The 9,337-nt window shown below is 45.9% G+C and overlaps 1 long non-coding RNA gene across 4 annotated transcripts; it reads left to right on the plus strand.

The window, feature by feature from the left end:
* Window positions 1–364: 364 nt before the first annotated feature.
* LOC114635887 lies at window positions 365–7,759 on the plus strand. Of its 4 annotated transcripts, XR_003713542.1 has the most exons (6): window positions 365–537; window positions 1,062–1,505; window positions 1,688–1,763; window positions 1,996–2,166; window positions 4,772–4,932; window positions 7,508–7,759. It is a non-coding gene; the product is annotated as an uncharacterized LOC114635887 (long non-coding RNA). The 4 variants fall into 4 exon arrangements; XR_003713541.1 differs by having other exon boundaries at window positions 4,772–7,759; XR_003713543.1 differs by lacking the exons at window positions 4,772–4,932; window positions 7,508–7,759 and adding an exon at window positions 811–949 and having other exon boundaries at window positions 1,996–2,617.
* Window positions 7,760–9,337: the final 1,578 nt, after the last annotated feature.

A 9,337-nucleotide genomic window follows, 5' to 3' on the forward strand; every position in this document is an offset into this window, starting at 1 on the left:
TTCAGTAAAGTCACTTCCCTAGTTCCATCTGGAAGCTCTTCAGAGGCATAATTTCATTCCAACCAAATGTAATTAGGAATTTGATTTGATTAAAAACCAAATCGAAGGAGAGAAATGAGGCTTCTCCTCCTTCCCTCCCTTTCTTCACAAATAGGGCTCTCATTAACAGGGCTTGTGCATGTGACCTTAAGGGTCAGCTTCCCTTTGCCCCTGGCCAGACATCCTAAAGAACCATGGCCCCAGGAGGTGAATGGGGGAGAGGCACGATTCCTTCAAGAGAATGCTAAGGATTTTTAAAATTCTGATTTTGCTTCAAGATACTAGAAAAGGACAGCAGCTGTACACCCTCCGTGGGAATGAGACGTCCACTTAATTAAAGCACTGGAAGGCAGTGGGTGAGCAACTCTCTGGGAGGAAGGCTGGGGTTCTTATCTCACCAGGGCTTTAGTCAAGAGAAACAGCAGCAGGCAAACAGCTCTGGCCTCTTGGGAGCATGGGTGTCTCAGTCAAGTTTGGTGGACGAGAAAAAAGAGAAAGGTAAGAGAGGAGAGGACCCTTGGCTCACTGTATTATTGGCCATGACCCAAATAATTTCTCTCTGACCTACTCCATCTTATCTCCAAGGCTCTAATGAGAATTGTGTGGTGAGCTTTTGATAAAGGGCAATTCAAAATGAGAACAGAGAGGTCAAACATTGCAGGCTGCGGCTGTCAGTTTCTGTCCAGACGCACCATCTTGCGATTCTCTCTTGTTTGTGGGAATCTCCCTTTATCCATTTTCTGAATCTGTTTTCTTCCTTCTCGGGAGAAGCCTTGAGTGCATGTGAGGATGGCTAACAGGAGCTGGAGAGCAGTGTCCAGTGTTCCTGGGTGGATAAATTAAGCCGGAAGTTACTGCAAAAGAATTGGGCACAAGGAAAGTTCTGGGACTCACAGCTATCATAGAGATGGTACTGAAATACGGACTTGGGAGGGCTACACTGGTTCTACGGTGTGAATCTCACGCCCATGTTCAGCACCCCTTCATGAACCGACACTCTGTTTCCACCGCATCATTTCTAGACGATCCTCCTTCGAGTCTCAAGTTTGTTGACTCCTGGATGCAAAGAGGCTGTTGCGGGTCCAGGCACCATGCATTTACGCAAAATAAGAAAGAGTATAACCGGTGGCTTCACTCCTGTTTCATCTCACCAGGAAAGCAAAAATTTCCCTTGAAGTCCAAGAAAACTCTTTATTTCCTTGGCCAAAATTGTCCTGCAGTTACCCAGGAAGTACAAAGAGACTGGGAATGTAAGGGTTGGGAAACATTGCTAATCTAATTCAAATTGGAGTCCATAAGAGAGACAGAGGCGATGGCTACCAGGTAAGCAGAGGATAGAGCATCCTGGGGGTGTTTTCAACTACAGACTGCTACAGCCATCTAGTAAAGAAAACTAAAGCTACTTCAGGCAAACTAAACAGAAGAAATTTGATGCAGCAATTTGTTATCAGGCTGGGAAGTATCAGGTAAGCCAAAGAAAGAGGAAGGGAGAGAGGAGAGGGGGGAAGGGAGGGAAAGAGGGGAGGGGAAAGGGAAGGAAAGAGGCAAGAAGAAGGGGGATGATGAATTTATTCAGACATTAAGGACTGCTAATGATCTACACCAGGGCTACAATTATATAGAGAAAATGTTATAACCCCCAACCCAGGGTCGCTGTTTTCCTGCTCAGTTGGTATATGTGCTGCCACCAAGATTCAAGAAGCCAGAAGCCTGTGATATCACCGGTAAAGACTTAATACTCTGACATGACTGCTATAAAATGTACCAAACGCATTAAGGTGCTCAGGTTGCCCACAAGCCCAGAACGGCCCCTTGCAGCTTCCAAGGTGCCAGGAGGAACATAAGACTTCACCCCCTTTTCCAGCACCCTCTTCTCCCAGTTTTCATCACTGATGGAATCTAACTGGCAGCTAGCAGGTGTGGGTATTGACCAGGGAACTCTTCTCTGACTTCCAGCCCCTGTATGAGCCATCTTCCAGACAGCACAGTGGGTCAGAATGGTGTGGAAGTGTGAAGGTCAACCTCGTGAAGGAAGGTGTGGGATGGAGAGCGAAGTGCCACAGACTCTCGTGACTTGTGGAAGAGTCCTGACACCAAACTAGATCTAAGATGGTTTCTGGAGCACAGGTGAGACAGTAAAAAGGAACTGAGGCTAAGGCGGTGACTGCTTCCCCCCCCCCCCTCCAGAAGTCCTAACTGCCCAGGAAGTCCTAACTGCCCAGCTCCTTCTGAGTTACCTCATCAGACAAGGCTTTCATTGGGGGCGTGGTGAGATATGATTGGCTGAGGAGTTAGGGGCTTGGGGATTGGCTCAAACACTGACTCCGGTGCCTCTCAGCCCCTTCCCCATCCTCAGTCCTGTTCCCACAGAATGATTCAAGACAAATGATGGCCCAGGCATGATCCCCTGAAAAGACGGGGAGAGGTCGGGCTTAATCCCACTGGACTTGCGAAATGGCTTCGTCCTCTGCCTACACTGACTGGTCAAGGAAACGGAGAGATAGGTGACAAGAAAAACCCAACTTCAAACATTAAGGGGGGGGGTGCAGGGGGTAGATCCAGAGATACTTTTAGTCATATGTCCAGATAGCTAGATACTCCATCAAAGTTTCTTTCATTTATTTCTATTTTAGAAGACAAAGAAATTTGAACAAATGGATAGATATTTTAAAAAGCATGTGATGTTAAGTTTCAGGTTTGATATTATTTGAAAGTATTAAAAAAGATAAAGACTTCTGTCGATGGTCTGGGCTGGAGGATCCCTCCCTGTGATTTAACTCTGTTAGAGAATTAGTCTCCCAATTACTTTTTAATTTTGGAATATGTATATTGTATGTCCGTGTGTATTTAGATGTGTGCAAGTACACACATAGGGAGGTGTGTGTGTGTGTGTGTGTACAAATGTATGGAGGACAGAGGGCACCCTCAGGTATCATCGCTAAATCTGTTATCTCAGTATCCTGGAGCTTGTCACCTAGCAAGTCTTGGACCTATCTGACTCTGCCTCCCTAGTGCTGGCATTACAAACAATGCCACCGGGCTTGGCTTTCTAAATATGAGCTCTGGAGATTGACTTAGGTCCTTGTGTTTGCAAAAGGCAAGCACTTTACCAACTGAGCCAGCTTCTTAGCATAAGTCTCACAATTCTTTTTTAGCAGTGGGTTTATTTAGGTCATTAAAAAGAAGCCACAGTAAGCTTGCTCTGGTCGTATTTTCTCTCTGTGGTCTCTGTGACCTGCCATTTTAATGCAAGACCCTGTGCACTGTGGTAGTAGACAATTGTCTGCAAGAGACATTTGCAAATATTTTGGCTGGGGAATGTTAGCTTCTGGGACAATTAGGAACATCCAGTACCGAGGGCATATGTGGATACCTCTTTCCATATAGGAGTATGGAGTGAAAACCTGAGATTTGAAATTTTCACCTATGTGCAGATTAAAAAGGGAGAATCAATATGCAGATGAAGAATCTTGGGTAGGCAAACCCAGAGGCCTCTTGGCCTCAATTAAAAACTCATTGGAAAATATAAAAGCTCGTGCACAGAGTCAAAGCAGAAAGCTGCCTGAGACAAGAGCCCAAGTTTGGCTGAAACAAAAGGCCAGGAGTTGAGTTTGGGGACAGAACTGGAAGGGCAGGACAATAACTCGTGACATTAACAATGGGCCTTTATATTTGTGGAGCAATTCAGGGCTTATGAGATATGTTTGTATAATCTTTTCAGTCTCCTGTGCTCTGCATTCCACCTGCTGCAGAAGTTAGGTGTTTCAGTGATCCACTACTGTGTAGCAAGCTTGCCAAGGTCAAAGCTTGCCCAAGGTCAAAGCTGTAGAGTGGCATGTTTCTTGGTTGACTGGGGATGCTGGCGGTTGGTGGGGAGCTTGGCCAGGATGCTTGCCCTAATGTTTGCAGGTAGCCTTCCTAGGTGGCTTGGGATTCTCAGAACCAGGTACTAAGTTGAGGGAAAGAGAGAATGAGAGAGAGATTGAGAGAGAGAGATTGAGAGAGGCAGAGACAGAGAGACAGAGACTGAGAGCCAGAGAGAGACAGAGAAAGACAGAGAGACAGAAAAAAACTGAGAGAGACACACACACAGAGACAGACAAACAGACAAAGACTAAGAGAGAATAAATATCTCAAATGTGCCAAGTTTAAGACTGAATACAATTTGTACACAGAAGATATTATGGGTTTTTTTTTTTTTTTACTAGTCTCTTGACCACAGTGGTTGGAAGTGGGGCAGAGGAGAGAGGAAGGTAGCCCCTCCTCAATATTTGATATTATGTTTTTAGCACTGAATGCTTCAGAAGGCTCCTGAGCCTTACTTGGCATGAAGAGTCTGTCACCTTAAATATCAGTCCCAAGGGACCCTTAGAGCACACTGTAACACAGAGAGCAGGACATGGGGATAAACAGTTGCCTCAAGGTCCAGGGCTAAGTCAGAGATCTAACTGCCCTGAGCCACACCACCAACTGCCTCTTTGAGGAGAGTCCGGCCTGTTTGTGTTTTCTACTCTTCCTTGCTAGCTACTGCTCACATACTGGAAGCAGTAGATTATGTCTTCTAGCATGTGACAATGGTTTAGAAACAAAACAACAACTAATGAACTCACCCAAAGCTGGAAACTCTTCTGTTTTATCTTTGGGAAGGGCAAGGGGTTCAGGGGGTGAACATCTAGTCGTGTTATTAATGAACCCAGTCTGGGTCCTGTCTTCTAATGTTCCAAATCGACAGGCACGCCACTCTCTGTCAGAGACCTGATTGCAGCTCATTAAAGCAGTGAGGAAGGGGACTGCCATTAGAACCAGGAGGCAGGACTTTGTTCAGCTTGTCTCTTGACTTGGAGCCCACAGCTACCTAAGACTCATAGTATGAAGCCCGTGAGTGGCCTGGAGGTGAGTGGGAGAGGGGGCCTTTTGTCTGTCTGTCTGTCTGTCTGTCTGTTTCTCTGCCCTCACTCAGCACTTTCTGCCTCACCACTCCCTTTCCTCTCCTCCTCCCCCAACTCCAACATCAAGATCTGATTATATAAGGTAGGGTCAGAGAGACATGGCCTCTGATTTCTTCATAAGTATAGACAAGGTTTATGAAGAGGGATTGGCTTATGCAGCCATGGACGTTTGCAAGCCCAGAGATCTGCAGGGTGAGTCAGCACACTGGAGACCCAGGACAGCTGTCATTCTAGCCTACAATAGGATGGCAGGAAAATTCCCCCCAAACTCACAAGAGGGTCAGCTCTTTGTTTTCTTCAGATCCTCCTCCCTTAGCTTGTATAGGTCCACGACACACTGGGGAGCAATCGGCCTCATACTGAAACATCTACAGAGACATCCACACCCCCCCAAAAAAATATATGACCAAGCACCAGAGAAGCTATAGGCTAGTCATTACTTACAATCAATTGTCACAACAGACATTGGGCACTGCCAGGGGTGGCCATGGGCTGTAGAAATGTTATCATGAACACAGCGAGATACCTGTGTCCCTGAGCTGGCTGCTAAGACATGAAATCTGAGGCATGGACAGGCCTTCCAATCGCCTGTCAACCTCCCATTGCCTTTTCTGTATTTTCCTCTCCAGCTTGTATCTAAACACATCTCCCAACCCTTCTCCATCACCCCTTGTCTGCTGTGAACTGCTGATTTTGTCCTAGGATTTCATAGCTCAGGACATTTGTATGTGCTGTTTTCTCTGCCTTGGACGACCTTACCTCCATTCTGTGTCTGGAAATGTCTATTTGCCTTTTCAAGCCTCAACTGAAATGTTATTATGGAAGTTAATAATTCGGAAACAAGGAGGACTGTGAGATTGTGAATGGCGCTTAAACTGTCTGACTGTTTGATATAACCAGTGGTAGCATTCGTATTTGTATCAACTCATTTCTTTGGCCAGCAAATGAACACTTTTAAAGACACCAAGCATATGTCAGGCTCTGGAGTAAGTGCTGAGATACAGGAAACCAAACAAGGTCTGTGGAGTATGTATTTCAAGAGGAGACACACAGAGATCCAAATCAGATAAATACACATACACACACACACACACACAGAGAGAGAGAGAGAGAGAGAGAGAGAGAGAGAGAGAGAGAGAGGATAAAACTGACAGCCTTTTAAAAGGAGCATTTATACATTTAGCTGAGGCGGGACTGATGACAAGAAAGACCCATGTCCATAGAAATTAGGGGGAGGTCATTCAGGGAGAGCAAATGGCAGAGCAGAGACTGTGAGTCTATGAAGAGCTCGGGGAATCTGAGGGACAGTGGGAAGGCACAGGGGCTGGAGAGAGTTGGGAGAACAATGGAACAAAGCAAGGGCCAGCCAGGGAGGAGACCCTGGCTTGGAGCTGTTGCCCCTGCCATCCTGGGTACACATAATTCTTGTCCTCTTGTGTATAGTCTAGCTTTATAGCTGTCTGAGGCTTCCTGAGGAAGGCTGGACTGTCTACTTCAGAAGCAGAGTAGGCTTGTTCCTGGATGGCAGTCTGGAAAGTTTGCTGAAAAGCTTATCACAACCCTGTACCTCATGAGACCTATGGGCCCCTTGAGGATGGGAATCCCATCCATTTCTTCATCCTTGCATCGCCAACTCCCATCCCAGACAGAGGCATAGTGGGCACTCCTTACCATGAGTAAATCTTGCTCCTTCATGGGTTTAGGTTAAGCTTTACCTCTTGAGGTGCACATGGGAGAGGGGACAGGCACGAAGGCTGAGGGCACAGAAAACTGTGAAGTTCCCAATAGTTATAACAAGTTATGTACTATACTGTTCCCTGACTGCAGAGGCTGTCTGTGTGTCTGCTTTGGGGGCTCGTCTGTCCTGCTGTTCCAAGATTAACCCTTTCCCCAATATGGTCTGCTTAGCTATAACCTGTTTTATTTATGTGTGCGTGTGACTGGTCTCATTTGAAGGGAACCTAGCCTTAGGTTCCTTCAGTACATTTCTTTTCAAATGATTCACTTATATGAGACATTGTCTTTGCTTCCGCCTTAACCTACTCTTCTAAACTGTTTCTGGAAAACACAGCCACAACTTTGGTTTGTTTCACAGATCATTTAAACAACAACAACAGCAACAGGGGGAAATTTAGTCTCCTTTTAGCCTGACCGTCCAGCAAATTACAGAAGAGTGGTTTGCTGTGGTTTGGCGTTTGTTCTTTAGGTCCCTGGTGGAGGCACAGATGTTGGAAAAAATGGTAGGGAGTGGGGAGGTCCCCCAGTAAGTGGGGAGGGAAGAGGGTTCTGACTGAGAGGAGACAGGTGGCTTAACAGGAAAGAGAGCATCAAAGAGGAAGCAGCAAGGAGCAGGCAGGAGAAGCTTGCTGCTATCAAGCCCTCAGGGCCGAAGATCAGGGAAAACATAAACAACAAACAAACAAATGATTACCCATGGTTGCCAAGGCTGTAAATGAGCTGTTAGGACCTTGGTGTTGTCTAGGGCTATATTTTATTTATCACCCCACGTTTTTTTCAAGGGAGGCTTCTGGGACCTCTTATGGACGTCACCAGCTGCTAGAGAACTAAGGGGATGGTTGATCTCATTGGATGACCTGATGCCACTGGTCAAGTGAGCACCCTGGACATCTGGAATGTTCCCAAGATCCCCCAGGTGGTTCTGAAATGCAGCCAACTTTCCAGGCCACTGAGTTTAACGATGTAGAAAAATAGAGCACAAAAAGGCGAAATAGAATTAGTAGTAAATGAACGAGGACAGTAAGACAGTAAGAAGGGGCCTCGGAGAGGGTGGGAGGGGCTGGAGCAAGCGGGGATGGGGGATGGGGGTGGAGGGACAGTGGCGCAGGGCCAGAGTGAGTGAGGCCGGAGCAAGAGGGACAAGGGAGGGGGAAAGAAAGAAAGAAAGAGAGAGAGAGCTCCAGACAGACAGACAGACAGACAGATAGATAGACAGACAGACAGTAAGGAGATCCAGGCAAGAGAAGTGTAAGCTGGGAATGAGGTGGTCCCATCAGGCTGCTGTGTGTCCATGTTTTGAATACAAGTGAGTTTATTAGGAAGAGTCCCTTAATGTCAGGTCCTAAGGTGACAAGAAATTCCTCTGGTGATTGCCACAGACAGTATATTCTGCGCAAGGAGCTTTTAGGCTACAAGCTAACCATCAGCTCGAAAAGCTGGATGCTTCCTTGGGTTATTAATTAGCTCTCAGTTTTTTAAATCAATTGCACATCCAAGACTCACTCTGTAGGCATTTTGACACGTGCACAGATCGAGAAAAGTAAGGTTCCAGACCTCACTCTGCAGTGGAGAACGACAAGGTTCTTCGGCCAGTTCTTGCCTCGCATAATCTGAAGCTGGAGAAAGCACAGTGATGAAGACGTACGTGTGCTTCCTTGTGTGGGATCCCAAATCTGTCACTTATAGCATAACGCTGTCCACAGTACATTACCAGAGCTCAGTTCTCTCGCCTCTGAACCACGCACAGGAATGAGGGTTCTGATGGTGCCACTGCTACCATATCGAGGGAATCAACACAATGTGAAGAATCCGATGTGATACCAGCTGCATGATGAATATTCTCAGCTACTATTGATAGACTTCTCTCCTAAACTCAATTTTTCTCATATAGAATTTTCAAGAAGGTACAAACTTATTCAAATGAAATTGAAATTTCATACAGTCCTGGGTGATTGACTACTTTGGGGTTATTCAGTTAGCATGAGCTGGGATGGTGACTTACATATTTACTAAAATAACGAGAATAGCACCCTTCCCAGATTCTAATGGGCTTAGTGTTTGGTTTGATTTTAGCTGCCTTCCTGAGAACCTCTTACTTAAGCAATCTAGTGTCCAAGGTGTCAAGGCATCTCTTAGATCCACTTCACAATTGTTCTGATCTCCCTCGTGTGTGTGTGTGTGTGTTTTCAGGGTAAAAATTATCCTGCTACTTTTATTTAATTGTTTCTTTTAATTCCATTTCTCCCGTGTCCTCCCTCAACCCCCAAAGATAAAACCTGTTCAGAGAGTTAGAATGTCTCAGCATTTCAGAGTACTTCATGTTTTCTCAGAGAACCAACGTTTAGGTCCTAGCACAAATATCAGGTGTTTCACAATTTCCTGTGATTCAGGTTCCAGGGATCCTATACCTTCTTCTGGTCCCTATAGATTCATTCTCATTCTCTCTCTCTCATTCTCTCTCTCTCATTCTCTCTCTCTCTCTCTCTCTCTCTCTCTCTCTCTCTCTCCTCCCCCACTTTCTCCCTCCTCTTTTCCCCTCCTCCTCTCCCTACTCTCTCAAACATACACACAGACATATACTCAGATACAAACATACACACAGTATCCATATT

Source organism: Grammomys surdaster, unplaced genomic scaffold, assembly GCF_004785775.1.
Source record: "Grammomys surdaster isolate TR1022 unplaced genomic scaffold, NIH_TR_1.0 99, whole genome shotgun sequence".
Taxonomy (NCBI): Eukaryota; Metazoa; Chordata; class Mammalia; order Rodentia; family Muridae; genus Grammomys; species Grammomys surdaster.